This window comes from Nicotiana tabacum, chromosome 3, assembly GCF_000715075.1.
Source record: "Nicotiana tabacum cultivar K326 chromosome 3, ASM71507v2, whole genome shotgun sequence".
NCBI classification, from domain to species: domain Eukaryota; kingdom Viridiplantae; phylum Streptophyta; class Magnoliopsida; order Solanales; family Solanaceae; genus Nicotiana; species Nicotiana tabacum.
In genome coordinates, this window is record NC_134082.1 from 80,249,389 (window position 1) to 80,272,716 (window position 23,328).

The 23,328-nt window shown below is 40.0% G+C and overlaps 1 long non-coding RNA gene across 3 annotated transcripts; it reads right to left on the reverse strand.

The window, feature by feature from the left end:
• Positions 1-3,168: 3,168 nt before the first annotated feature.
• Positions 3,169-9,383, reverse strand: LOC107762372 (uncharacterized). Of its 3 annotated transcripts, none has more exons than XR_012707625.1 (4): positions 9,255-9,383; positions 8,856-8,942; positions 4,530-6,024; positions 3,169-3,430 (listed from the first exon to the last, which is right to left on the reverse strand). It is a non-coding gene; the product is annotated as an uncharacterized LOC107762372 (long non-coding RNA). The 3 variants fall into 3 exon arrangements; XR_012707624.1 differs by having other exon boundaries at positions 4,472-6,024; XR_001642770.2 differs by lacking the exon at positions 3,169-3,430 and having other exon boundaries at positions 3,859-6,024.
• Between the last annotated feature and the right edge of the window lie 13,945 nt (positions 9,384-23,328).

Genomic DNA, 23,328 nt, shown 5'->3' on the forward strand with positions numbered 1-23,328 from the left:
AGAAATGACTTAAACCATATATATGACCTGTACTGGGTGCCACAACCAAAATACGGGCCCGATACTATCATGTTCTAATCAAATTTCATTTCAAATTTCTTTAAATAAATTTCAGAAAATAATTTCCTTTGAAAATTCATTTCTTGGGCTTGGGACCTCGAAATTTGATTCCAGGCATACGCCCAAGTCCCATATTTTACTACGGACCCTCCGGGCCGTTAAATCACGGGTCTAGGTCTGTTTACCCAAAATGTTGACCAAAGTCAAATTAGCTCATTCTATAATCAAAACTTATCGTTTTTCACATATCATATTTAAGCTTTCCGGCTACGCACCTGGACTGCGCATGCAAATCGAGGTGACTCTAAATGAGGTTTTCAAGGTCTCAGAACACGGAGTTTCGTTTTAAAATAAGTACAATTTTCAATTGAACCGTGGTGATCCCCATGTTTACTTGTTGTTCTTCTGTTATTATTCGATGTCCCCGCAGCATGTTACCCCCTCCCATACTTAACTGTATATTAGTGTTCTTCTTTTCCATTGTATATGATTTAACTGCACAGGTTTATTTGGTAGTCTGGTCCTAGCCTCGTCACTACTTCGCTGAGGTTAGGCTAGACACTTGCCAGCACATGGGGTCGGTTGTGCTGATACTACACTCTGCACTCTTTTGTGCAGATTCCAGTGTTGTAGATTTCGGACCGCAGTGAGATTGCTATTTCTTGTTCATAAGGCGACCCAAGGTAGTCCTGCAGGCGTCTGTAGGCCTTGGTGTCTCCTTCTATCTACTACTCATGTTTCTTTCATGTATTTCCAGAGACAGAATTGTATTTATTTCTTTCAGACTTTTATTTGTAGTACTCCTAGACAGTCTATGAAGTTGTGATACCAGTCTTGGGTAGATTTATTATGGATTGGTATTAGCAGTATTATTAAAACTTTACAATGCAGCCTTCCGCTTATTCAATTCTATTGTTATCTAATTATTGGCTCTTAACTGTTATCGGATTAAAAATGGAAACAAGGTAAATAGTTCAGTTGGTTGGCTTGTCTAGCTTTTACTAGTAGGCGTCATCACGACTCCCGAGGGTAGAAAATCTAGATCATGACAGCCCATTAAGTGCTAAACTACCTCACTTTCAAAAAGCAATTGAGTTCCACGAAAAATAATAGAGCAATTATCACTTATAGCCATACTGAAAAGATTAATGACAATCGGTAGCCACAAAATAAGTCATATAATTAATAGCCCAAAATCAATTATAAGGGCTAGCCCAAAACCATTGCCATTCTTCCCCCTTCAAATTTCAAACTTTTTAACTCCGTAACCACTAGATGCAACCCAGTTAAAAAAATCAACTACATTTCCCTATTTCAACTCATTTTTAGATAATTTTTAGATAAAAGATAATTGGATTGATACTGATTTGCCTGAAACACAATTTCAGAGCAATATGAAGCATTTGAGTGGATTTGCTTATATAAATTAGTTTATATAAATTGATAATTACAATAAGCATAAGTGGATTTACCGATGATTTATTCTAAATTCGTAATCACACTACCTAAATGTATAGTATATACGTTTGTGTGTGTGTGTATGTATATATATATATATATATATATATATATATATATATATATATATATATATATATATATATATATATATATATATATATATATATATATGTATGTATGTATATGTATATGCTATACTATACTATATATACTATACACACTACTAAAAAATAGTTGTTTACCGACGCAGCAGTACCGACAGATTTTTTTCTGTCGCTTATAGTAATTAGTAAGTGTATTAGTTGTATTAGATAATAGATTGACATTACAAATCTTAATATATATATATATATATAATATATATATATATATATATATATATATATATATATATATATATATATATATATATATATGCTATACTATACTATACACACTACTAAAAAAATAGTTGTTTACCGATGCAGCAGTACCGACGGACTTTTTCTGTCACTTATAGTAATTAGTAAGTGTATTAGTTGTAATTAGATTATAGATTGACATTACACTAAGTATAAGTCCTTTAGTAGTATCCTTAATTAATGCTAGGTTTGATTCGACCGTAAATTGATAATTATATTACGTAGAAGTGTATTGGTGACAATTAGCTTATATAAACTAACAATTGGTAGCTCACTTCAACTATGTATGTATTAGGTCCTTTGCCGTCTTATTTCTCTTCTTTGCTGTGGCTTGAAGCCTATCGATTTTTTTCTTAACATTGCATTCGTATAAGTGAAAAAAGATACAAAGAGCATCATATATGTTCCTACTTTGGAAATTGCACGTCTTTCAATTATTTCCTTATGCGCGGCTGCTCCAAAACAGAACAAAATGGGTGAGCATTATGCATGGAATAGCATGTCCATGTTAAACTTCTACCAGCAAAGAAACTTAGGTTATAATAATATGTGTTGTTTAGGCTGGCACTATGTAACACACTCCTCATTTGAATTGTTGCTTAACACAAACTGGTAGGTGAACGTTTTCGTCATTGTCTACTTACAGATTGCTCTTGGAGATGTTATATTTGTTTCCTACATCTAGAAGTGTTTTTGATATTTAAGGAGTCGGATTTCACAGTTAGTATTGTAATTCAGAATTAAATAATGTAAGCAAACCATCTTCATCCATAATTATTGAAGCTTAGATGCTTTTTTCAGATTACAACACAGGTTATTATAGAAGTTTAGCTTCTTTCCTTTTCTCGTTCCCAAGCCTTGAAAAGACCTTAATTTACGAAGTGTTGGTTTCATTACAGTACACTAAAAAGTATAAAATTTATTTTAATTAGGTTTAAGATATTGCTTTATCTATTATTAGATTTCTATTTAATGTATTTTTCATGTTTATAAGTGTTGATGTTCATGAAAAATCTCTCTTTCAATTTGAGAAGCCTTGGTTCCAAATTTGTTGAAGAATCATATTTTAATATTTTTTTTTTTAAATGAGCAAATTCATGTTGATAGGAATTTGTATTCAGCAGCACAAATGTCACGACCCAAACCCAGATCCGGTCGTGATGGTGCCTCTCGTGAAGACAAAACTAGCCAATTAAACCCAATTCACTTTTTAAATAGTTAAATAACATAAAAGCAGTCTGAAACATGATATAGCAATACTAAGTAGCGAATAATGCCAATAAAGTGCGGAAGTACAACCCAACACAGCCCTAACCGGGGTGTCACAAGTCACGAGTATCTACTAGGGTATAAATACAACTGAAAGTCTGAGTGCACAAATACAGACTAATGAATGAAGAGAGAGAGAGAGAAGCAGTGCTACGAACACCGGCAGCTACCTTGATAAACTCCGATGACTCTATCTCCGATCAGCCAAAACCCGCTACCGGGTGTGTAAATACCTGAATCTGCACACAAGGTGTAGGGAGTAAAGTGAGTACTCCAATTCAGTGAGTAATAATTATAAGTGAAGTCTGAATGGTAAGAAATCACGTAAAGCATATCAAGATGTTGTATAGAAGCAGTTCAAAACCAGTAAGAAAGCAGTGAACTGTAAAAATCTCTTAAACATCTTAGCTTAGTTTAAACTTCTTTGAAAATGAATTTTTCAACAGTTACGCAAATGAATGCAAAACAGGTAGTGCAGATAAGCACAGAAATCCTCCCCTCTGGCACAAATACCATAGTTTAGTAGGTAAATGACAGGTAAATATGAAAGATAAACACATAAAGGTTCGCCCCTCAGGCACAATATCAACAACTTCGCCCCTCGGGCAATGTCTCAGAACAATACCAGCCCCTCGGGCAATCACATACCAGCCCCTCGATCAATCACATAGAACAATACCAGCCCCTCGGGCTATCACATAGAACAATATCAGCCCCTCGGGCTATATCTCACATCACAATGGGTACCCGTGCTCACTAGGAGTGTACAAACTCCGGGAGGGGCCCCTTACGGCCCAAGCGCAATATCAAGCCACCTCGTGGCATCACAAACCGGCTCTCGGCCTCATATCAATATCAACAAGCCACCTCGTGGTGTACATATCTCAGGCCCTCGGCCTCATAATCAAATCAGTATCTCACTACTGCGTCGTGCAGCTCGACCCAAAAGTATCCTCACAATACAGGCCCTTGGCCTTACTCAGTCAAAAATCACCTAAGCCATTCGGGTAACAGTAAAACATGATGCTCAACCCAAAATATTATTTGAAATATCATTTCAAGTGTTAAAGAAAAATAAACTTGGCTGAGTATTGAAAATAGTGGAAAATAACATGACTGAGTTCAAGTATAAAGTCAAAACAGTGAGGAAATATCAACAAAAAAGCCCCGTAGGGTTCAAATAGCTGGCACTAGTCCCAAATATGACATTCAGCCCAAATAATGATGGTAGCAAATAGTTTTCAATCAAATACACGGTAAAATCATAAATCGGGACGGACCAAGTGACAATCCCCAATAGTGCATGACCCCACACTCGTCATCAAGCATGTGCCTCACCTCAATATAGCACCACGATGTGCAATCCGGGGTTTCAAACCCTCAGACCATCATTTACAATCATTACTCAGTTCGAACCAGCTAAATCTCTAGCTCGCGACTCCTTTGCACCTCGAATCGGCCTCCACGCGCGTCGATCTATACAAAATCAGAACGTGGACGTCAAAATATGCTAAGGGAACAAAGCCCAAGTGAAAACAATCAAATATGACACAATTCCCGAAATTACCAAAATCTGAGCCCCGAGCCCACGTCTTAGAATCAGGTAGAATTTATATTTTCAAAATTCTCATACCCTCACGAGTCTAACCATACCAAAATTATCCAATTTCGGTACCATTTGGTCCTTCAAATCATCATTTTATATTTTTGAAAGATTCCACAAATTTTCTTCGCAAATTACATCCCAAATCACGAATTAAATGATAGATTCATGAACTCTAGCCAAATCTGAGTTACAATCACTTACCCCAATGAATTTCTTGAAAAACCTTCGAAAAATCGCCAAAATCCGAGCTCTCTAGGTCAAAATATTAAATAAAACCCAAAACCTCGTATTTATAGAGTACCCCACATATTTCCACCTCTGCGGACCGCACAAAAACGACCGCGGTCCACACAAAAATGATTGTGGCCGCATATATTTTCATCTGCAGTGACAGGCTTTAGTATTTTGGCCATAACTTTCGCTACAGATGCCCATATTGCAATATCATTATTTTTCTGGAAACTAGACACGAAGGGCTACAACGTTTGTTTTAAATCATCTCAAAATTCCTTGTAGATCAAAAGATATGAGCTTCCGAAGTAGGACCAGTGAAATGTTCCCCCATCGCGGCCGCACTGCATTTTGTGCGGTCCGCACAACACCTACCGCGGACGAACTTCTTTTTGTGCAGACCGCGCTGGTAGGTTCTGAGGCCTGCAACCCTTTTGGACCTGCTACAACTATGATTTTCGGCCTAAAATATCCCGGAACCTACCCGGAAACCCCGGAACTTCAAACCAATTGTACCAACACATCCCATGACATCGTTCAAACTTTTTCAAAACTTCGAAACGCTCATAACAACATCAAATTACCTATTTAACATAGGATTTAAGCCTAAAAACACCACGAACTCTTAAATTATGCTTTCGATCAAAAAGTCTATCAAATCTCGTCCGAACGACTTGAAATTTTGCACACACATCCCAAATGACACAACAAAGCTATTTCAACTCTCGGAATTTCATTCCGACCCCTATATCAAAATCTCGCCTATCAACGGGAAAACGCCAAAAATTCAATTTCTCCAATTCAAGCCTAAACCTTTCACGAACCTCCAAAATGCATTCTAATCACGCTCGTAAGTCCCAAATCACCTAACAGAGCTAACCCAACCATAAAAAGTTCGATCCGAGATCATATACAAATAAGTCAAATCTTAGTCAAACCTTTCGAATTTCAAGCTTCAACTAAGAACTGTTTTCTTCCGAATTTATTCTGATTACCCTGAAAACCAAAACCAACGATTTATATAAGTCATAATACATCACACGGGGCAAGTCATGCCCGAAAACTGGCGATCAATGTGCAAAAGCTCAAAACGACCGGTTAGGTCGTTACAACAAAAATCGAAAATCTTGAAGAAAATTATGAAGACCACAATTTTAGAAGGGGAAAGAACATAGTAATGGTTAACATACAACACAAACTAATTAGAGAATATTGGAACTAGAACACAAACTTGGAGTTGTATGGCCAAACATTATATAGACTAACCAGCTCTAGGCTATCAAAAACCAAAGTTTTTTTCAGTGAAGCTCAAGTGGACTCCATATAATCCCAGCTTCATGTTGTATTTTTTATTCTATGTTTCTCTCAAGGATCTAGTTACTTAAAATTCCTATCTCTTAAATTGCACTCTGCTTTTACAATAAAATGCGAGTATAGCTACAGCTTTCATTAACACGTTTATTATATTTGTAGGAAAAAAATTGGGGAGGAAGATGAGTCATGATGAGTTCTTCATGGGACTCACATCCGGAAGAAAAAGGCACCGACAGATCCAACTAGATGGGTCGAGGATCGAGCAGAGACTACACATGTACGTTTCATAACTACTATAAATATTTCTAATATTATATAGTTAGTATTTTTTTATCTTCTAAATAAAAAGTCGCTACAAGATCAATTTGGAGGGGTATACTCAGAGATTGCTACTGAATGAGCAAGGCGAGCGACCGCCCATTTCAGACGAAGAAGAGAAGGGGATATGGTTGAGTATTGTCAGTGGTCCTAAAAAGGGGATAACATACGGCCTTTTAGATAAATCGTTTCGGTGCTACATGGCTGGATTGCAAGGTATAGGGACTTCCGCCCAAGGAGAGGCGATTGATAGTTCAGCTATATCGTCTATGGAAGAGAAGATCGCAAAACTGACAGTAGAGCTTGAAGAGACCAAGGCTAGAGAAAAGAAGAATTTTGATACCCTTCAAGGTGAGCTAGAAAGGAGGGACAAACAATTTGATCTCCTTCAAGGTCAGCTGGCCAATCTTCTTGCTTGTGGTGCTTTCCCTATTCCCCGGTCTCCTCATCCTTCCCCACCTGTCGGTGATGAAGGTCCTAGGACCGAAAATGAAGATGATGCTACATAAAAAAACACATTGCATGTTGTGTATTGTTAAACAAAGTTGTGAACTTATCAATATTTTGTTGTTGGTTATTTGAATGATGATTATATTGTTATTAAACACTTTAGTAGTTGTTGTTGTGGTTATTAGTTGTTGTGGTTGTGGTTATTAGTTATTGGTTAATTGTTGTTGTTGGTGGTTATTAGTTGTTATTTTGTTGAGTTTTCATGGTTGAATGGCAGTAATGTAAGCTGCCATTATAGGATGTATATTGGTTTAAATTGGCAGGTAGTGTAGCTTAAAAGCATCCATTTTCTGCCCAGTTTTTACCCAGATTTGCGACCGAATTAGGTCGGAACTTAAAAAGAGCCTTTTTCTGCCCAGTTTTTACCCAGAGTTCGGTCGGAAATTATTTTTTTTGCCCAGAAATTCGTAATTTCCGACCGAATTCGGTCGGAAATTATAAATTTATATTTATTTTTTAAATAAATTAACAATTTACAAATAATTATTTAATGAAATAATATTATTATTTTTTAAAAATTTCGACCGAATTCGGTCGGAAAACTAAAATTAAAAATAACTAAATAATAATAATTTTCCGACCGATTTCGGTAAGAAATTTGAATTTTAAAAAAAATATTAATAATTTCCGACCGATTTCGGTCGGAAAATAAAGTTTGACTGCCAGTCAGTGCATTGGATTTTATCGATCGATTGCAATCGAAAATTTTCGACCAATTGCGGTTCGGTCTACGTTTGCGACCATTGTTTTTCTACCCAAATAAAAACGGTCGGAAATCACCTGACTTTTAGTTGTGACAATATCAAACAAACTCTCACAAGAAAAAAAATAACCTGCATTATTGAAATTTTTTGTAGGTGTAGAACGAATGTCATTAGCACAACATAAAACAATTCTCTCATCAATTCAATAATATAATTCTGCCCAGTCTTTGATTACTAAAGTTGGCGTGGCTTTTAGTAACTAAATAACCAAGATTAAGATGTATCATGAAAGAATTTTTTTAGTGTTATCTGATAGGTGCCCTATTTCAATCTTTATGTCAAAACTATTTTCATGTACTACAAATTATCTCTCCCTTATAACAAAAGGAATCATTAATTACATAGACAAAAGATAATAAACTTTAAATAGAAGCTAATTCATCTGACAAGTTATACGATTTCCTAGCATTTTTTGAGTCAAATAAAGAAAATGAACTAATACATTATATTTTCAAGCTTCAATTTGACAGGTCTTAGGTGCTTCTTGAATTCAAGTAAAAGCTAGTGGAAATTATTTCAAGCTTTATATTCATATTATTCTTTATATTAAACATGTGACCTTTTACCTATAACAATTTCATCGAAGCTGTCTGCATCCATGTAATTCATTAAATTTTACGAAGGTAAACTGAAATCTCTAGAGCTCTTGCTCAATTCTTGAATCAATAAAAAAAATTTAAGAGAAAATGATTTGTTTATGTGGATATATCTTTGACAGATATTATAAAATGATTATTCCTTTTGTGCATTAAATATACGTATATAAGTATATTTATTTCTATTATAAGAGACTCAAATTTAATACTTTGCAATTATATTCTTACTTAAAGAATGTAAAAAAAATATATACACAGAGATATGAAGCAGTAATTGCACCAACCAAAGGTCACTCTTTTATTGAATTCAGATAAAATCGCAAACCTGGAAAGAGAATATCCCCAAAGCCAATCATGACATAGCCATAATAAGGATTAGAAGATTAGATATATAGTCGAGAACTCTTAGAAGCTACAAAAATTTTAAAAAAAGAACTGAGTCATATTTCACCCCATACAGTTTAAAGGAAAAGATATATAGTAAAACTATTTAAGAAATAAAAGTTTATCGCAAAGAACAATCAGAAGGGAACATAAACAAAATCCTAGAATATTGGATACAGTGATACAAGGAATACCAACCAAAAAAATCTCAAAAATAAGGAAGAGATAATCAAATCACAAAATCAAAGAGAGGCGATTTACCTCTAGCAGTAGTCGAAATAAGAGAAACAGAAACTGAAGGGAAAAATTAAAATACTGAAGAGCAAAGGAAGAATTTTACCTTGGGCGAGGGGAGGAAGAAAAGGAGAAGAAGAAGACCCTATAAGGGAAGAGAAGATTTGCGATAAGGATTAAGAGAGGAGCTGTTTAAGAGCATTAAAAGAAGCGACCGTTTCTTTTATAGGGAAAATAAGCGACTGTTGAGTTTTCTTTATTGGAAAACTTTTTTTCCATCAGTTTTAAAAGGAAAAATGTCAAAAAAATAACAATAAAGACAAATGTCAATGCTGGGCTTAGAGAAGTGGCACATAAGTCTCTCTTAGACCCAGCTTTATATATATATATATGAGCCCATTAAGTGCTAAACTACCTCACTTTCAAAAAGCAATTGAGTTCCACGAAAAATAATCGAGCAATTATCACTTATAGCCATGCTGAAAAAATTAATGACAATCGATAGCCACAAAATAAGTCATATAATTAACAGCCCAAAATCAATTATAAGGGCTCGCCCAAAACCATTGTCACTCTTCCCCCTTCAAATTTTAATCTTTTTAACTCTTAACCACTAGATGCACCCCAGTTAAACAAAATCAACTACATTCCCTATTTCAACTAATTTTTAGATAATTTTTAGATAAAAGATAATTGGATTGATACTGATTTGCCTGATTCGACCGTAAATTGATAATTTTATTACGTAGAAGTGTATTAGTGACAACTAGCTTATATAAATTGATAATTACAATAAGCATAAGTGGATTTGCCGATGATTTATTCTAAATTCGTAATCACACTACCTAAATGTATAGTATAGTATAGTATATATTACTACTATCATAGAAGGGACTAAGGAGAGGAGCTTGGGGTAGTAAGGGTATTTTGGGAATAATATTTTTTGACTTTCTGGACACGTGCTATCTCTGATTTTCCAGTCTGTGCCTCTATGCGAAGCCCAAACCAGCACAGAATTTTATTAGTTGTAATTAGATTATAGATTGACATTACACTAAGTATAAGTCCGATAGTAGTATCCTTAAGTAATGTTAAGTTTGATTCGACCGTAAATTGATAATTATATTACATAGAAGTGTATTAGTGACAATTAGCTTATATAAACAAACAATTGGTAGCTCACTTCAACTATGTATGTATTAGATCCTTTGTCGTCTTATTCCTCTTCTTTGATGTGGCTTGAAGCCTACCGATTTCTTTCTTAACATTGCATTCATGTAAGTGAAAAAAGATACAAAGAGCATCATATATGTTCCTACTTTGGAAATTGCACGTCTTCCAATTGTTTCCTTATGCGTTGCTGCTCCAAAATAGAACAAAATGGTTGAGCATTATGCATGGAATAACATGTCTATGTTAAACTTCTACCAGCAAAGAAACTTAGGTTATAATAATATTTATTGTTTGGGCTGGCACTATGTAACATACTCCTCATTTGAATTGTTGCTTAACACAAACTGGTAGGTGAACTTTTTCGTCATTGTCTACTTACAGATTGCTCTTGGAGATGTTTTATTTGTTTCCTGCATCTAGAGGTGTTTTTGATATTTAAGGAGTAGGATTTCATAGTTAGTATTGTAATTCAGAATTAAATAATGTAAGCAAACCATCTTCATCCATAATTATTGAAGCTTAGATGCTTTTTTCAGATTACAACACAGGTTATTATAGAAGTTTAGCTTCTTTCCTTTTCTCGTTCCCAAGCCTTGAAAAGACCTTAATTTACGAAGTGTTGGTCGTCTCATGAGTTACTGCTCTGTTTCCCCCATTTCTGCTTCTTTATGATTCGTTATTCATGTTTTATATGGTCGAGTTGATTGGTTTGCGTTTGGTATGGTTTTGGTTAGAAATGAGACACTTAGTCTCTTTCAAGAAGGCTTAAGTTGGAAAAGTCAACCGGATGTTGACTTATGAGTTAGAGGGCTCGGATGTGAGTTCTGATGGTTCGATTAGCTTCGGTAGGTGATTTGTGACTTAGGAGCGCAATCGGAATGGGTTTTGGAGTTGTAGAGAAGATTTAGGCTTGAATTGGCGAAATTGATATTTTGGCAATTTCTGGTTGATAGGCGAGATTTTGATATAAGGGTCGGAATGGAATTTCGAGAGTTGTAGTAGCTTTGTTGTGTCATTTGGTATGTGTGTGCAAAATTTCAAGTCGTTTGGACGAGATTTGATAGACCTTTTGAGTGAAAGCATAATTTAAGAGTTCTTGGAGTTCTTAGGCATGAATCCTATGTTTAATTGGTGATTTGATGTTGTTGTAAGCATTTCGAAGTGTTAAACAAGTTTGAACGATGTCATGGGATACGTTGGTAAAATTAGTTTGAAGTTTCGGGGGTCCCGGGTAGGTTCCGGGATGTTTTAGGCCGAAAGTCATAGCTGTAGCAGGTCCAGGAGGGTTGCAAGCCTCGAAAACCACCCACGCGGTCCGCACAAAAAGAAGTGCGGCAGCGGTATGTTCTGTGCGTACCGCACAAAAAGAAGTGTGTCCGTGGTAGGTTCCATGCGGACCGCACAAAATGGTGTGCGGCCGCGGTTGGAAATGATTCGCTAGTCCTACTTCGGAAGCTCATATCTTTTGATCTACAAGTAATTTCGAGATAATTCAGAAACGAAAGTTGTAGCCCTTTGTATCTAGTTTCCCGAAAGGTAAAGATATAGAAATATGGACGTCTATAGAAAACGTTATGGCCAAAATACTAAAGCTTGTCACTGCAGAGGAAGGCCTGTGCGGCCGCGGTTGTTTTTGCGCGGACCGCACTGGCTTGTACGGACTGTGGTCGATTTGGTGCGGCCCGCGGAGGCTGAGATCTGAGGGGTACTCTATAAATACGAGGTTTTGGGTTTTATTTAATATTTTGACCAAAAGAGCTCGGATTTTGGCGATTTTTCAAAGGTTTTTCAAGAAATTCATCGTGGTAAGTGATTCTAACTCAGATTTGGCTATAGTACATGAATCTATCATTGAATTCATCATTTAATTCATGATTTGGAATAGAATTTGGGAAGAAAATTGTGAAACCTTTTAAAAATATAAAATGATGATTTGAAGGACCAAATGGTATCGGAATTGGATAATTTTGGTATGGTTAGACTCGTGAGGGCATGAGGATTCTGAAAATGTAAATTTTACCTGATTCTGAGATATGGACCTGGGGCTCGGATTTTGCTAATATAGGGATTTTTGATATTTTTCGAATGTTTTCGCTTGGGCTTTGTTCCCTTAGCATATTGTGACGTATTCGTTCTGATTTTGGATAGATTCGACGCGCGTGGAGGCCAATTCTAGGGGTAAAGGCGTCGCGAGCTAGAGAATTAGCCGGTTCGAGGTGAGTAATGATTGCAAATGATGTCCTGAGGGTTTGGAATCCCGGATTGCACATTGTAGTGCCATATTGAGGTGAGACACGCACTGGATGATGAGTGTGGGGTCTTTTACTACATGGTATTGTGACTTGGTCCGTCCCGATTGATGATTTTACCGCGTATTTGACTGAAATTTATTTGTTATCATCATGATTTAGGTTGATTGCCATATTTGGGCTTCGTGCTAACTATTTGGACCCTTCGGGGATTTTTATCACTGTTTCCTCACTGCTTGACTTATTATTTGAACTCAGTCCTGTTGATATCTACTGTTTTACACACTCAGCCACTTTTACTCAGATTTGAAACTTAAATGATATTTCTACATCATGTTTTGGGCTAAGAACTACTGTTTTACTAATGCCCAAGGGGCTTGTGATGATTTTTGTACTGAGTGAGGCCGAGGGCCATTTGTGAGGATATGCTGAGTGATATGAGGCCGAGGGCCTGTGATACTTTATGTGCCACGAGGTGGCTTGAGTGATGTGAGGCCGAGTGTCGAGTGATGTGAGGCCGATGCCGAGTGATGATGCCATGAGGTGGCTTGATATAGCTCTTGGTCCATAAAGGGCCCCTCCGGAGTCTGCACACCCACAGTGAGTGCGGGTACCCATTATGATCTGAGAGTGAGCCCGAGGGGCCGATACTGTTTTGAGTGATTGATTCTGAGCCCAAGGGCTGATACTATCTGAGAGTGAACCCGAGGGGCTGATACTGTTCTAAGTGATTGATACTATGCCCAAGAGGTGGATTTCTACTTGTTATTTACCTGTTTTACTTGTTTTAAAAAGGGATATCATTTGATTTCTTCACTGATTTACTGCTTTAAGTGATTCTACTGCTTGATATGGAATTACTTTGTGCCTTTACGTGTTTTCATACTTTCAGCCATTATATATAATTGTTACTCACTGAGTCGGAGTGCTCACATTACTCCCTGCACCATGTGTGCAGATTTAGGCATCGCAGAGTCCGCTCTTGAGTGTTGATTCTCCCAGTCCAAGCAGTGATTCGAAGACTACGAGATAGTTGTTGGCGTTCGCAGCCCCGTGCCTCCCTTATCTTATCATTTTCATGTTTTTATAAATATTGTGTCGGATTTAGTGTTCAGTAGACTTGTATCCGAATTTCTTAGTCGCTCATGACTTGTGACACCCCGGTTTGGGCCATGTCGGGATGGTTTCTACTGTTGTTATCGTTAATTCCGCAAATTACGGTTATTATATCATATTTTAGGACTACTTATGGTATTTAACTGTTTAAAAAAAATGGTCTGTTTTGGTCTGGCTGGCCTTGTCTTCACGAGAGGCGCCATCACGACCGGATTCAGGGAATTGTGTCGTGACAAGTTGGTATCAAAGTCTAGGTTACATAGGTCTCACGAGTCATGAGCGGGTTTAGTAGAGTCTCGCGGATCGGTACGAAGACGTCTGTATTTATCCTCGAGAGTCTGCAGAACCTTTCTAGGAAAAACTTCATAGCCTTGAAACTCTTGTCGTGCAAATGTGTTGGTCCGAGTACTAAACTTCTGTTATTCCATTCTCTCACAGATGGTGAGGACGCGAGCTACAGGGCGAGGTGGACGACCACCAGTCACACCCACTAAGGCCACCAGAGGTCGTGGACGCGGTCGTGGTCGTGGAAGAGGCAAAGCAGCAAGGGCAGCACCTGTAGATACACCAACTACCCTAGCTTCGAATCAGGCTCTAGCTATGGATGCTCCAGCAGCATCGGTTCAGGCACCAGCTGTACCCATCGTGATTCCGGGTCTTTAGAAGGCCTTGGCACAGATCTTATCAGTTTGCACTAGCCTGGCTCAAGCAGTTTCAGCCACTACAGCAGTAGCTACTTCACAGGCCGGGGGAGGCAATCAGACCCGTATTGCTCGCACACCTGAGCAGGTAGTGTAGGGACTACAAACACCGGGGGCACCTCCAGCCCAGCTGGTTGCACCAGCTCAGGAGTTTGTTGTGCCAGTTATGCCGAATGATGAGTAGCGTCGTCTTGAGAGGTTTGGTAGACTCCAGCCTCCATCATTCAGTGGTTCTGCGGGCGAGGATGCCTAGGGTTTTCTTGATAAGTGTCAGTGGATGCTCCGTACGACAGGGATTCTTGAGACTAGTGGTGTGGAATTTACCACCTTTCAGTTTACTGGGGCTGCCTTCACTTGGTAGGACGCATATGAGAGGCGTAGGTCAGTTGGAGCAGCGCCCCTTACTTGGCATGAGTTCTTCACTCTCTTCTTGGAGAAGTATGTACCGTATTCCCGTAGAGAGGAGTTGTGGAGACAGTTTGAGTGGTTGCGACAAGGGGATATGACTATGTCATAGTATGAGTCGAGGTTTTCTGAGTTGGCTCGTCATGCCATTTGGATGGTTCCGACAGATCACGAGAGGATTAGGAGATTTGTTTATGGCCTTAACTACCATCTCTGTATTCTGATGAATAGAGAGAGTGTTGGGTGCTACGTTCAAGGAGGTGGTTGATATCGCTCGCGAGATTGAGATGGTTCGCCGTCAGGATCGGGAGGAGAGGGAGGCCTCGAGGATCTAGCAGTTACAATGGTGCTCCTTCGAGGGGCCAGTTTCAGCGTGGAAGAGGCTGTTCTTTCAGGCCTGCTCAGTTAGCCCGCCCAAGTTATCGTGGGGCATCTTCGGGTCATGGTTATCACGGTACTCAGCAGGGCTAATCATCACTTAGTGCCCTTCCAGCCTAGAGTTCATCTTGTGCCCCGTTATCTCAGGGTTCTTCTATGCCGAGTGCATCAGCTGGTCACTCCGGTGCGATGGGTTCCCTTTAGTCCCCTTCTCCAGCACCTGTGAGTTGTTTTGAGTGTGGAGAGTTTGGACATGTGTCGAGGCAGTGTCCTCGTCATATTGCTAGTTCATCTCAGCAGAGGGGTCAGCCCTCGACTTCTGCTACAGTTACTTCACCACCCGCTCAGCTAGCTAGGGGTGGAGGTCAGGCATCCAGGGGTTTCCCCTGAGGGGGAGGTCGATCAGGCGGTAGCCAGGCTCGTTTCTATGCACTTCTAACTAGACCCGATGTTATTGCTTCAGATGTTGTTATTACAGGTATTGGTTCAGTCTGCCACAGAGATGCCTCTGTATTATTTGATCCAGGTTCCACCTTTTCTTATGTGTCATCATACTTTTGCTCGTTATTGGGTACGCTTCGTGAGTTTCTTGCTTTACCTGTTCATGTATCTACCCTGGTGGGCGATACTGTTGTTGTAGATCATGTGTATCGGTCATGTGTGGTGACTATGGGGGTCTGGAGACCCGAGTAGATCTATTACTATTGAGCATGGTAGATTTTGATGTTATTTTGGGCATGGATTGGCTATCTCCATGTCGTGCTATTCTAGACTGTCATGCTAAGACAGTACCTTTGGCTATGCCAGGTGTACCGCGGAACGAGTGGCGTGGTGTGACTAATTATGTTCCTAGTAGAGTGATATCTTTTTTAAAGGCCCAACGTATGGTTGGGAAGGGTTGTCTTTCATATCTAGCATTTGTAAGGGATGTTAGTATCGATTCTGTCCCAGTTGTGAGGGATTTTCCTGATGTGTTTCCTGCAGACCTGTCGGGCATGCCACCGGACAACGATATTGATTTTGGTATTTACCTAGTGATGGGCACTCAGCCCATTTCTATTCCGCCATATTGTATGGAACCAGCAAAGTTGAAAGAATTGAAAGAGCAGCTTCAGGAACTCCTAAATAAGGGGTTCATTCGGCCTAGTGTGTCACCGTGGGGTGCGCTGGTTTTGTTTGTGAAGAAGAAGGATGGCACAATGAGAATGTGCATTGATTACAGGCAATTGAACAAGGTAACAATTAAGAACAAGTATCCTTTGCCTCGCATTGATGATTTATTTGACCAGCTTCAGGGAGCGAGGGTGTTCTCTAAGATTGATCTCCATTTGTGCTATCACTGGTTGAAGATCAGGGATTCAGATATTCTTAAGACTGCTTTCAGGACTAGATATGGTCACTATGAGTTTCTTGTCATGTCTTTCGGTTTGACCAATGCCCCAACAGTGTTCAAGCATTTGATGAACAGTGTATTTCGATCTTATCTGGATTCGTTTGTTATTGTATTCATTGATGATATTCTGGTGTACTCGCATAGTCAAGAGGAGCACACAGAGCATTTGAGAGTGGTGTTGCAGAGATTGAGGGAGGAGAAGCTTTATGCAAAATTCTCCAAGTGTGAGTTTTGGCTTAGTTCAGTGGCTTTCTTGGGGCATGTGGTGTCCAGCGAGGGTATTTATGTTGATCCGAAGAAGATAGAGGGGGTTCAGAGTTGGCCCAGACTGTCCTCAGCCACAATGATTCGTAGCTTTCTTGGGTTGGCAGGCTATTATCGCCGGTTTGTTCAGGGATTCTCGTCTATCGCATCGCCCTTGACCAAGTTGACTCAGAAGGGTGCTCCATTTGTATGGTCAGACGAGTGTGAGGAGACCTTTCAGAAGCTCAAGACAGCTTTGACCACGGCTTCAATGTTGGTTTTGCCATCAGCTTCAGGTTCATATACCGTATACTGTGATGCTTTGAGAGTTAGGATTGGTTGTGTATTGATGCAAGAGGGTAGAGTTATTGCTTATGATTCTCGTCAGTTCAATCCCCATGAGAAGAACTACCCTATTCATGATTTAGAGTTGGCCGCCATAGTTCATGCATTGAAGATTTAGAGGCATTACTTGTATGGCATATCTTGTGAGGTATTCACGGATCATCGCAGTCTTCAGCATTTGTTCAACCAGAAAGATCTTAATTTGAGGCAGCTGAGATGGTTAGAGTTACTTAAAGATTATGATATCACTATATTGTACCATCCGGGAAAGGCCAATGTGGTGGCCGATGCTTTGAGCCGAAAGGCAGTGAGTATGGGGAGTTTGGCATACATCCTAGTTGGCGAGAGACCTCTTGCAGTTGATGTTCAGGCCTTGGCCAATCGGTTTGTGAGGTTGGATATTTCGGAGCCCAGTCGGGTGTTGGCATGTGTGGTTTCTCGGTCTTCCTTATATGATCGCATCAGAGAGCGCCAGTATGATGATCCACATTTGCTTGTCCTTAAGGACAGAGTTCAGCATGATGATGCTAGAGAGGTGATCATCGTTGATGATTGTCTGTTAAGGATGCAGGGCCGGATTTGTGTTCCCAATGTGGATGGGCTTAGAGAGTTGATTCTGGAGGAGGCCCATAGCTCGCGGTATTCTATCCATCCGGGTGCCGCAAAGATATACCAAGATTTGAGGCAACACTATTGGTGGAGAAGAATGAAGAAAGATATTGTGGGATTTGTAGCTCGGTGTCTCAACTGTCAGCAGGTAAAATATAAGCATCAGAGACTGGGTGGCTTGCTTCAGTAGATGGTTATTCCCGAGTGGAAGTGGGAGAGAATCACTATGGACTTTGTGGTTGGACTTCCTCGGACTTTGAAGAAGTTTGCTGCTATTTGGGTGATTGCGGATCGGCTGACCAAGTCCGCGCAGTTTATTCCTGTGTGTACTACCTATTCTTCAGAGCGGTTGGCAGGGATTTATATCCTGGAGATTGTTCGGTTGCATGGTGTGCCGGTTTCCATCATCTCAGATAGAGGTACTCAGTTTACTTCGTAGTTTTGGAGAGCCGTGCAGAGAGAGTTGGGTGCTCAAGTGGAGTTGAGCATAGCATTTCATCCTCAGACGGACGGACAGTCCGAGCGTACTATTCAGATATTGAAGGACATGTTGCGTGCTTGTGTTATTGATTTTGGAGGTTCATGGAATGAGTTTTTGCCACTTGCAGAGTTTGCCTCCAACAACAGCGACTAGTAGAGTATTCAGATGGCTCCGTATGAGACTTTGTATGGGAGGCGGTGTAGATCTCCAATTGGTTGGTTCGAGCCCGGCGAGGCTAGGTTATTGGGGAAAAATTTAGTTTAGGATGCCTTAGAGAAGGTGAAGGTGATTCAGGAGAGACTCCGTACAGCACAGTCGCGTCAGAAGAGTTACGAGGACCGGAAGGTTCGAGATGTGTCCTACATGGTTGGTGAGAAGGTCTTGCTGAAGGTTTTGCCCATAAAGGGTGTTATGAGGTTTGGTAAGAAAGGAAAGTTGAGTCCGCGGTTCATTGGGCCTTTTGAGGTGCTTCGGAGGATGGGGAAGGTGGCTTATGAGCTTGCCTTGCCACCTAGCTTGTCGAGTGTGCATCCGGTATTTCATGTTTCTATGCTCCGAAAGTATATTGGGGATTCGTCTCATGTTTTGGACTTCAGCACGGTTCAGTTGGATGGTTATTTGACTTTTGATGTGGAGCTGGTAGTTATTTTGGGTCGCCAAGTTCGGAAGTTGACGTCAAAGTATATAGCTTCAGCGAAAGTGCAGTGGAGAGGTCGGCCAGTAGAGGAGGCTACCTGGGAGACCGAGCGGAAGATACGAAGCAGATATCCTCATATGTTTGAGGCTTCAGGTATGTTTCTTGACTCGTTCAAGGACGAACGTTTGTTTAAGTTGGGGAGGATGTGACGACCCACCCAGTCGTCTCATGAGTCACCGCTCCGTTTCCCTCATTTCTGCTTCTTTATGCTTTGTTATTCGTGTTTTATGTGGTCGCGTTGATTGGTTTGCGTTTGGTGTGGTTTTGGTAAGAAATGAGACACTTAGTCTCTTTTAAGAAGGCTTAAGTTGGAAAAGTCAACCGGATGTGGACTTATGAGTTAGAGGGCTCGGATGTGAGTTATGATGGTTCGGTTAGCTTAGGCAGTTGATTTGTGACTTAGGAGCGCGATCGGAATGGGTTTTGGGGTTGTAGAGAAGATATAGGCTTGAATTGGCGAAATTGATATTTTGGCAATTTCTGGTTGATAGGCGAGATTTTGATATAAGGGTCGAATGGAATTTCGAGAGTTGCAGTAGCTTCGTTGTGTCATTTGGGATGTGTGTGCAAAATTTCAAGTCATTCGGACGAGATTTGATAGACTTTTTGAGCGAAAGCATAATTTAAAAGTTCTTGGAGTTCTTAGGCTTGAATCCTATGTTAAATTGGTGATTTGATGTTGTTGTAAGCATTCTGAAGTGTTGAACAAGTTTGAACGATGTCATGGGAGGCGTTGATACAATTAGTTTGAAGTTTCGGGGGTCCCGGGTAGGGTCCAGGATGTTTTAGGTCGAAAATCATAGCTGTAGCAGGTCCAGGAGGGTTGCAGGCCTCGGAAACCACCCACTTGGTCCGCACAAAAAGAAGTGCGGCTACGGTATGTGCCTTGCGGACCACACAAAAAGAAGTGCAGCCGCGGTAGGTGTCATGCGGACCGCACAAAATGGTGTGTGGCCGCGGTGAGGAACGATTCGCTGGTCCTACTTCAGAAGCTCATATCTTTTGATCTACAAGGAATTTCGGGATGATATAAAAATGAAAGTTGTAGACCTTCGTTTTTAGTTTCCAGAAAGATAAAGATATTGCAATTTGGACATCTGTAGAAAAGGTTATGGCCAAAATACTAAAGCCTATTACTGTAGAGGAACCGCGGTTGTTTTTGCGCGGACCGCGGTCGATTTGGTGCGGCCCGCAGAGGCTGAGATCTGAGGGGTACTCTATAAATACGAGGTTTTGGGTTTTATTTAATATTTTGACCTAGAGAGCTCGGATTTTGGCGAATATTTGAAGGTTTTTCAAGAAATTCATCGGGGTAAGTGATTCTAACTCAGATTTGGCTAGAGTACATGAATCTATCATTGAATTCATCATTTAATTCATGATTTGGGATGGAATTTGGGAAGAAAATTGTGAAACCTTTCAAAATATAAAATGATGATTTGAAGGACCAAATGTTATCGGAATTGGATAATTTTGGTATGGTTAGACTCGTAATGGTATACGGATTCTGAAAATGTAAATTTAACCCGATCCAAGATGTGGGCCCGGGGCTCGGGTTTTGCTAATTTCGGGATTTTTGATATTTTTGAATGTTTTTTTCTTGGGCTTTGTTCCCTTAGCATATTGTGACGTATTCGTTCTGATTTTGGATAGATTCAACGCGCGTGGAGGCCAATTCTAGGGGTAAAGGCGTCGCGAGCTAGAGAATTAGCCGGTTCGAAGTGAGTAATGATTGCAAATGATGTCCTGAGGGTTTGGAACCCCGGATTGCACATTGTAGTGCCATATTGAGGTGAGACACGCACTGGATGATGAGCGTGGGGTCTTTTACTACATGGTATTGTGACTTGGTCCGTCCCGATTGATGATTTTACCGCGTATTTGACTGGAATTTATTTGTTATCATCATGATTTAGGCTGATTGCCATATTTGGGCTTCGTGCTAACTATTTGGACCCTTCGGGGATTTTTATCACTGTTTCCTCACTGCTTGACTTATTATTTGAACTCAGTCGTGTTGATATCTATTGTTTTACACACTCAGCCACTTTTACTCAGATTTGAAACTTAAATGATATTTCTACATCATGTTTTGGGCTAAGAACTACTGTTTTACTAATGCCCAAGGGGCTTGTGATGATTTTTGTACTGAGTGAGGCCGAGGGCCATATGTGAGGATATGCTGAGTGATATGAGGCTGAGGGCCTGTAATACTTTATGTGCCACGAGGTGGCTTGAGTGATGTGAGGCCGAGTGTCGAGTGATGTGAGGCTGATGCCGAGTAATGATGCCACGATGTGGCTTGATATAGCTCTTGGGCCATAAGGGGCCCCTCCGGAGTCTGCACACCCACAGTGAGCGCGGGTACCCATTATGATCTGAGAGTGAGACCGAGGGGCTGATACTGTTCTGAGTGATTGATTCTGAGCCCGAGGTGCTGATACTGTACTGAGAGTGAGCCCGAGGGGCTGATACTATTCTGAGCGATTGATATTGTGCCCGAGGGGAAGATTTCTACTTGTATTTACCTATTTTACTTGTTTTAAAAAGGGATATCATTTGATTTCTTCACTGATTTACTGCTTTAAGTTATTTTACTGCTTGATATAGAATTGCTTTGTGCCTTTATGTGTTTTCAGACTTTCAGCCATTATATATAATTGTTACTCACTGAATCAGAGTGCTTAAATTACTCCCTGCACCATGTGTGCAGATTCAGGCATCGCAGAGTCCGCTCTTGAGTGTTGATTCTCCTAGTCCAGGCAGTGATTCGAAGACTACGAGGTAGTTGTTGGCGTTCGCAGCCCCGTGCCTCCCTTATCTTATCATTTTCATGTTTTTATAAATATTGTGTCGGATTTAGTGTTCAGTAGACTTGTATCCGGATTTCCTAGTCGCTCATGACTTGTGACACCCCGGTTTGGGCCATGTCGGGATGATTTCTACTGTTGTTATCGTTAATTCCGCAAATTACGGTTATTATATCATGTTTTAGGACTACTTATGGTATTTAACTGTTTAAAAAAGATGGTCTGTTTTGGTCTGGCTGGCCTTATCTTCACGAGAGGCGCCATCACGACCAGATTCGGGGAATTGGGTCGTGACACTTAATTTACGAAGTGTTGGTTTCTTGACAGTACACTAAAAACATGAAATTTGTTTTAATTAGGTTTAAGATGTTGCTTTATCTATTATTAGATTTCTATTTGATGTATTTTTCATGTTTATAAGCGCTGATGTTCATGAAAAATCTCTCTTTCAATTTGAGAAACCTTGGTTCCAAATTTGTTGAAGAATCATATTTTAATATGTTGTTTATTTTAAATGAGCAAATTCATGTTGATAGGAATCTGTATTCAGCAGCACAAATGTCACGACCCAAACCCAGACCCAGTCGTGATGGCGCCTCTCGTGAAGACAAGGTCAGCCAATTAAACCCAATTCACTTTTTAAACAGTTAAATAACATAAAAGCGGTCTGAAACATGATATAGCAATACTAAGTAGTGAATAATAATAAAGTGCGGAAGTACAACCCAACACAGCCCTAACCGGAGTGTCACAAGTCACGAGCATCTACTAGGGTATAAATACAACTGAAAGTCTGAGTGCACAAATACAGACTAATGAATGAAGAGAGAGAGAGAGAAGCAGTGCTACGAACGCTAGCAGCTACCTTGCTAAACTCCGATGACGCTGCCTCTGATCAGCCAAATTCCGCTACCGGGTGTATAAATACCTGAATCTGCACACAAGGTGTAGGGAGTAAAGTGAGTACTCCAGCTCAGCGAGTAAATATCATTAACTAAAGTCTGAATGGTAAGAAATCGCGTAAAGCATATCAAGATGTTGTATAGAAGCAATTCAAAACCAGTAAGAAAGCGGTGAAACTATAAAAATCATTTAAACATCTTAGCTCAGTTTAAACTTCTTTGAAAACGACTTTTTCAACAGTTACGCAAATGAATGCAAAATAGGTAGTGCAGATAAGCACAAAAATCCTCCCCTTGAGCACAAATACCATAGTTTAACAGGTAAATGACAAGTAAATATGAAAGATAAACACATAAAGGTTCGCCCCTCGGGCACAATGTCAACAACTCTGCCCCTCGGGCAATATCTCAGAACAATATCAGCCCCTCGGGCAATCACATAGAATGATACCAGCCCCTCGAGCAATCACAAAGAACAATACCAGCCTCTCGGGCGATCACATAGAACAATACCAGCCCATCGGGCTATCACATAGAACAATATCAGCCCTTCGGGCTATATCTCACATCACAATGGGTACCCGCGCTCACTGGGGGTGTACAGACTCCGGGAGGGGCCCCTTACGGCCCAAGCGCAATATCAAGTCATCTCGTGGCATCATAAACAGGCTCTCGGCC